This window comes from Miscanthus floridulus, chromosome 1 (assembly GCF_019320115.1).
Source record: "Miscanthus floridulus cultivar M001 chromosome 1, ASM1932011v1, whole genome shotgun sequence".
NCBI lineage: Eukaryota > Viridiplantae > Streptophyta > Magnoliopsida > Poales > Poaceae > Miscanthus > Miscanthus floridulus.
This window is the reverse complement of record NC_089580.1, coordinates 132,753,173-132,761,033: the sequence shown is the minus strand read 5'-3', so window position 1 is coordinate 132,761,033 and position 7,861 is coordinate 132,753,173. Positions and strand designations below refer to the sequence as shown.

The 7,861-nt window shown below is 50.5% G+C and overlaps 1 pseudogene; it reads right to left on the bottom strand.

Annotated features, from left to right (window-relative positions):
* Positions 1-4,856: 4,856 nt before the first annotated feature.
* On the bottom strand, positions 4,857-7,303 carry LOC136493911 (uncharacterized; annotated as a pseudogene).
* Between the last annotated feature and the right edge of the window lie 558 nt (positions 7,304-7,861).

Genomic DNA, 7,861 nt, shown 5'->3' with positions numbered 1-7,861 from the left:
CTACCTGGCACGCCAACTATCGACAAAAGATGCTCGGCAGTCCACCGAGGGGTATCCCACGATGGTAGATTTGTCGTAAAGGTGAGCGAGATCAAGAGTGAGATTTAGACAGGTTCGGCCGTCAGTATGACGTAATAACTATATCCTGTGTTTTGATGTATTGCATTGAGATGTATCGATCTTGTCCACTAGGGGACCCCTGCCTCTCCTTATATACTCTGGAGGGGTAGGGTTACAAGGAAAGTAACATATTTGGTACTATACAATATCTTGCGGTGTACGCCGAGCAGCGCCGTTCACGCCTTGATCTTATGGACTGGGCCACCTCTGATGGTGCGGCCCATGTCTGATCTTGTGGATACTGGGGCTATACCCCACACAAAGCCATGATAATTAATTGTGAAATGGGATGAGATTTGGAACCGATTCAGCAGGAGTTACTTAAGTGACCAAATGTTTTCGTCCCCATGGAAAACTATATGTCTACTAGGCATGCTTTCAGAGTTCACATGCTGTATGTTGTTTGGCTGCAGTACGCAGTAGGATTGAAATCCCAAGCAGTCACATCCTAGGTGAACCATTGGCGGATCCATATGAACATGTAATGGAGCTTGTGGGTTGTGGGTATGCACTATACTAATCAACATTTTTGTGTCTGACAGATGAACTAATGAAATGGCTGCACCGTAGGGGCATGTACGTTTTCTCATTGAGGATCGAGCACATATGTTCCCAGCCCGGCGGCCCCCCTTTCCCTTTTTTCGAGAGAAGCAATTAAAAGTATACAAGATGTAAAAGAGGTAAAGCGAGCGATCGATTTGAAACAATGCACGAGGGTATCAAAAGGAGAATACCAACTTGAGGTAGAGGGATAAAGAGGACAGTTCCAAGATTAGAATACTACTAGGGCGTGGTGATGCGTGATGATGGATTTCAGCCGGGGCCTATCAAGATTATCACTAGATTAGCGAGATGTCTAATAGTGTCTTGCAGGGGACGATACTTGCACACACAATCGAATCTAGGGACAGTCGGACAGGTTATTATGGCTTGTTTTTTTTTAAAAAAAATCGGAACCGACAGAAGAGCTGCCTGTTATATTAAAAAGAGGGAGACAAGCAAGGCATTGTGCAACCATATACAGAAATGTACAAAACGAAACCACAACTCCAAAGCCATAATCTCAGAAGCAGCTTACATCAAGCGTGCAAAAATAAGTTAGAAACGTGTTTTGCTCAAGCCATTGCCCATAGACTCGCCTCATCCTTGATTTTTTTTTGAAGAAGCCGCGTTGTCGCGGATTCCTTGTGCTCGAAGATTCTTGCATTTCTTTCCTTCCGCACCTCCCAACAAACGAGAATGATGATTGAGTGAAGACCTCGTCTCGGCGTCGAAGGTGTACGATCCATATTGTCCCACCAAGTGTGTACTGAGTCTCCTAGCACCCAGGCGGAAGGTCGCAACTGCTCATTACCTAACCAAATTGCAATGCCCTCCCAGATACGTCTAGTGTAGCGACAGTCTTGGAATAGGTGGACGCCAGATTCTTGACTGCGCCAGCACACGGGGCACACTCCATTGTTCCGCCATCTCCGCGCTTCCAGCCTATCCGCCGTCAAGATTATGTTTTGGATGGCCAACCATGCAAAGAATTTGCATTTTGGCGGTGCCCAGACTTTCCAGATGAGTTGTTTGAAATTTGTCATTGTTGCTCCAACGAATTGCGCTCGGTAGGCCGATCCTGTTGTGAATTTTCCATCCGGGTTAAATTTCCAAACAATGCTGTCCTCCATGTCTGAATGGAGCTGGATGTGACTAAGAGTGTTCCAAAGCTGGACATACTCCACAAAGCGCTGGGAGGTGAAGCTTGCATGTCGCAGGTTTATGTCCCTAATCTACGCTCTGTTTTGCATACCCTCATTGAGTGACTTGTTTTTTGTTTTTTGATATTCGAAAGATATTTGGCGCTAAGTCTTGGGCCTTTGACCTCGGAGCCCGGCGCTGCTCCACAAGGGTGCTCTTCATGCCGTCTCCAATTATGTTTTTTTTCTCGAATACGTAAAAGATTTACGTATCATTATAATTAAGAAGAAGAGTTTAACCATACACACGACACGCTTCTAATGAGCGTCCTAGGAGGTCTTACAGTTGTGGCTAGATCTTCCTAGTAAACTGTTTCGAACTTCGATATTACATAAAAGTAAACAACCGTACTAAGAGCAGTGCAGTAACCTACGGAGCTAGTTGTCTCCGCTACTGGCCGCGCGACCCTGCTGCGTCATCCAATTATGATGGAACTTGCTGCAGCGAATAGTAAACTATCAGTGGTGTCACACGGTGTGTCCAGGTTGTTTGGATTTAAGCCTGTCAAGCATGATGCCTGGGAGCAATTCCTTGCCCAGGCAACTTCTTCGAGCAGCAAACCAACACAGGCTTATAGTGCTAAAAATGTATAGCCGCTGTGTTTCAGTAGAAATGTTCTCCACCTCGGTTCGTATGGTATCATGTTGTTTCCTATGATATGAACTTTTCAGTTTTGGTGTCCTGAAACTCTCCAGCGTTCCACACAGTACTCGTACTAGCATATTGAGATATTAGTACTATACTGCAACTTTTTTTTATAAATGGACCATGCAACTTTTTTTTTATTGAATGGACCATACAATCATAACGGACCATAACCTCGTTCGCGTGCTCTTAAAGCCGGCTTGATCCGCTTCTTTTTTTTATTTGGAACAGTGTTTTTCTCTCACAAATTTCTCTAGATTCATCCAGATTCCTCCAAAATATCTGATTGCAGCTGTCGTACACCTCGGCAAAAAATAGAATAGCCGTACAAATACCCGTATGGCATCAAGCAATCTAGGGGAGGGGACTGTATAGCCGGTGTCTACCAGTACTACCGGTAGTGCTATGCTATTTGTACTAGTAATGACGTGTGTGCTTTTTCCATCCTGGGCCTTGTTTAGTTCGCATCAAAATTCCAAGTTTTTTCACTCTCTCTCCATCACATCAATTTTTGGACGCTTGCATGGAGTATTAAATGTAGGTAAAAAAAATAACTAATTACACAGTTTAGTTGAAAATCACGAGATGAATCTTTTGAGCCTAGTTGGTCCACGATTGGACAATATTTGCCAAATAAGACGAAAGTGGTACTATTCATCAGGTTGAAAAAACTTTCGATCTAAACAAGGCCCTGTTTTACGAAAATGAGCAAGCATGTGAACTGCTCTACTTTTGTTTCCCTGTCGCAGGTACAGTGTGCTGGTTAGCGCATGGCCTCGCATGCAGAGCCTACAGTACTGTACAGCTGAGCTCACGTCTGCGTGACGACGCAACATGGGCTGGGAGGAGATGCCATGCCAATGCCCAGTTCGCTCGTTGGCTTATCAGTATTTTTCTATCACCACAGAGCACCACTGGTCGGGGCCTATAAAACAACCCGTAAACATGTGAAGAACATGTACTGCGGCTTAACAGAAATGGAAACGTCTTATACGAGACAGCCATGCCCCTTGCAGCAGTAGAGTAGGAGCAGAGAGAAACAGGCGCGCGCGCGCGCAAGACACAGCAGCACACTGGGGTCGTTGGCCAATAAAGGCAAACACGTAGAAAGGTCCGGTTCTTCCGCAGACCACACATCACACACACCAGGCAACCACAACCAGCAGTTCAGCACCACTGCACCACACCCACAGACTCGGCCTGCGAGTGGGGCCCACGCATTCTCCACAGCTAGCTGCAGCAGGCCTGCCACGGCTCCATGAGGCTGTCATGATGCAGTGAGAGCGCAGGTAGGGACAGGGACAGGGACAGGGACAGGGAAAACAGCAGCCCGTACACTGGGCCGTCTGGGCGGTGGACAGGCATGCCACTGCCAGGTCCAGGCAGGAAGGAATAGGATTGGAGGTCACCTGATCTACCACTGTCCAGTGACCTCAGCATCCAATGCTAGCTCTAGCTCCACCTCCTGTACTGTGTGCTGAGTGTGATAGTAGGAGTAGCCTGGTTGGTACAGTAGTGTACTAGTGGTGGTGGCGTTCAGCCCGTTTGGCTCAAATCAGTCAATTAAAAGTGTTTTTTTTCATAATAAATTAGTATCAGCTAGTTTAAACCAGCTTAGAAATCAACCAGCGAACAGGCCTTTCTGCTGGCTACAAGTTGGAGGTTGTTGGTCCATGTGGTGTTTAAATGTAGAGACTAAATTTTAGAGATATCACGTTGAGGTGTTATATCGTAGGAGGAGAAACTAGAAGGCCTTACTTGCAAGCAAGCAATGCTCATGCTTTGCTCCCTCCCTCTCAAATCACATTGTAGCCACCACTCCAAGGAAACTACTACGCCTACAAGTAATGTGGCAAGTAACTCTCACAGGTACTATACCTGGAAAGCAAATAAAGGGTGGTAAAGATTCGGACTTGGATAAGTAGTTTCTAAGCAAAACCTGCGACCAAGCCCAAAGGCCAAAGCCATGGAAACCAAGCCCTGTTTAGTTGGCCAGAGTTGGCGCGCGCCGGATTCCTGTAGCGGACTGGTGCGTACTGTAGTATTTCGTTTATATTTGATAATAATTGTCCAATCGTTGACTAATTAGGTCCAAAACGTTCGTCTCGCAAAGTACAACCAAACTGTGCAATTAGTTTTTGATTTCATCAACATTTAGTACTCCATGCATGTACCGCAAATTTGATGTGACGGGAAATCTTCTTTTTGCATAGTGACAAAGTTTAGAATTTGGATGAACTAAACACCCCCAAACCAAACCAAACCAAACCAAACCAAGATCGACGTACCTTACCGAGTCGCTTGAAAAACCAACCGAAAAAAAAAAGCTAAAAAAAACGGATTACAAGAGAAACAAACAGTACAGACCTTACTGTGACGTACAGTAGTAGGCACCCTCACATACTGTGACGTCACGTAGAATTACAATGGCAAGAATACCCAATTCCAGCGTTTCAGAAATATACTAGGGCACAAGATCTGATGATACTTGTGAGTACAGTACATCCTTGCAATTCTTACAGTAGCAGTACAATTGATGAGCTCAACATTGCCATGGATGGCGCTTCCTCATCGATCTGTACAGAATACAAGCCACTGGTAGGAGGAGGAAGATGAAGTTAGTTTGTATTTGAAGAGAGATTTGGTTTCTAGTAGTACTATGAACAAATTGGATTGCTGAATTTCCCCCCACTTCTTCCTAGCTGCTTAAGCCTTAAGCTAAATCTTCCACTCTTACGATACGAATCCGCTCGATCAGTCCCGTTCGTTGCCCACAGTCAGAAGTCGTCACATCTCCACCGTCCAGTGGATCTTGTCGTCGCGCCGCGGCAGCGACGACGCGCGCGGGGTGCACGGCGCCGGTCTTGACGCCGCGCGGCGGGAGCCCGCCGCCGCCGCAGGGCTCGCTGCCCACGGAGTCGCCGCGGCGGATGTCGGCGGGAGGGATGAAGCAGTCCGTTGACAGGCCCGGCACGTTGAAGGCGGCCTCCTGGATGGTCCACGCCTCCTCCATCCGGGTCTTGGTGTGGCTCATGGCCATCTCGCCGAACCGGAACAGCGTGACGGCGGACCGCCCCGCGTGCGCGATCACCACGCCGCCGTCGTCCACGGCGCGGTAGTCCTCCAGGAAGCTGCTGATGGTGGTCTCCCAGTACACGGCGTCGCCGCCGGCGTGCGGCTGGATGCGGGTCAGGTGCGAGTCCTCCAGGTGCACCAGCAGGCCCGTCCGCTGGCTGAAGTAGCCGAACAGCACGTGGCGGATGATCTCCGCCGGGCCCTCGCTCCGCTGCCGCAGCGTCTCCGCGTCCGCGCACAGCTTCAGGATGAAGCAGTCCTCGTCGCCCACCTTCTTCTCGCCCACGCACCACGCCTCCGCGAACAGCCCCGCCGTCGACAGCGGATCCAGGCCCTGGAGGGCGCAAGCGCAAGGCACACAATGGCGACTTGTCGGTTAGCACCAAACCAACCAGTGGGCAGTGGTGGCACTGTCGTGGCCTCGTGGGGATTACTCGGGAAGGGAATGGATGCTACCTGGAGGGCGCGGCGGAGCGGGCGCACGGGGCCCTTGGCCGCGTGCGCGCCGAGCCACGGCGTGTGGCGCCACACGAGGCGGCCGTTACAGCCGGCGCGGACCTTGCTGCCGCCGACGGCGAGCTCCACGTACCACATGTCCGGGGACATCCGCCAGAGCACGAACCCTCCCTGCTCCACGGCGGCGGCGGCGGCGGAGCCCCGGTTCTTCACGACGCGCGTGGCCGTCTCGAACTCCGACGCCACCATCCGCACCTTCCCCATCGCGTACGCGTTCCGCACCGACCGCAGCACCTTGGCGCCGCCCGACGCCGCCAAGTACTGCTGCAGGATGTACTGCGCCGACGAGGATTCCTGCAATGCAGTAAATAAACAGATCGAGCGCCGCCGGCGGAGTCAGGGCCCAAAACGCTGCCGCATTTGTCAAAGCCAAGCGCGAAACAGAGGAGATCCAGCCGAGGCGTGTGCTTATACTTACAATGGGGGCGCCCTTGACGGAGAGATGCGGCAGCGGCTCGGCGTCGGAGACCGAGACGGGCGCGAGCGGCGCGCCCATGACGCCGAGGAGGAGGCGGAGGTCGAAGCGCCGAAACGACCCGTCGCCGCCGCCGCCGCCGCCGGACATCAGCGGGGCACGGGTCAGGTGGCCGCGGACCCACTGCCCGAACCCATCTCGCCGTCCGGACTCCTCGGCGAACGTGTCGTCCTCGGCTACGTCCGGGCCCTCCATGAGCGGCGCCAGGACCTCGCCGGCAGGCCGCAGGCTGCCGGAGTGGGCGACAAGCGGGTCCGGCGCGTACTGGGCGAGCTCCTCCGGCGGCGCTGCCGCCACCGCCTCCGCCGCCCCCTTCTTGCGGTTGTGTGGAAGCAGCAGCGACTTCCCCCGGGACCTCGCCGGCGAGAGGCCACGCACGACCTCTCCCTTGAGCGCCGAAAAGAAACCCTGCTTCCTCTCCTTCTCCATTGCCTCCGGATCCCCGAAAGAAATGGCAAATTAATTAGCAGTAAGGAAACGTTTGCATCAAGAGAGGAGAGCGGTACGGCGAGGAGTAGTGAAGTGCAAGATTGCAAGGGGAAGAGAACGGGGGAGGAAGAAGCGGAAGCAAAGCGCAGGTTGATGACAAGTGAGGGGTTTGGGGTTTGTGACTGTGACTGGGACTGGGACTGGGATTGGATTGGGAGCTGGCTGGGAAGGGGAGCAGAGGAAGCCGTTTGGGAGTGAGATCGCAGGCCGAAAGCGAAAGGGAAAGTGGCGAGGTGGGATGTCGAGATGCCGGGGTAAAGACAACGGCTGCAAGGGAATGGCTGCTTCCAAGAAAACCACGAGGATTTCCATTGAGATCTACCTCTTGCTCTTGGCAAATACTCTCTCCACCATGAAAACATTCTGAAATACTAAGGTACCAAAGAGTTAAATCTGTCTCATATTATAAAGTGTTATGGATTGCTGAACACTATCCATATGTGTTTGTCTTTTAAACTCCATTCATACATGTCTTTTAAAAACCATCTTGCCCAAAATACTCCATTCGTCCGGGATTTAGAGACGCGTTGGGTCTGAAAAAGCTTATTGTGTTAGAAAATGGATGAAAAGAAAAACATGCAATTTTATATAAGTGGTTTCTTTTAGTCAGAGATATTGGTGAACAATAACAAAATGCCTAAGTCTTATAAGATTCTAACTAGCCATGTGAGAGCACAGGTTCATAGACTAGTATTATAAAATGGATGTAGTATTTTAATGGAATAAACATTTTTTTAGCACGCACTATGATGCTTGAGATATCAAATTTGCTATGTGAAGAACTATGGGTTGGAGTTA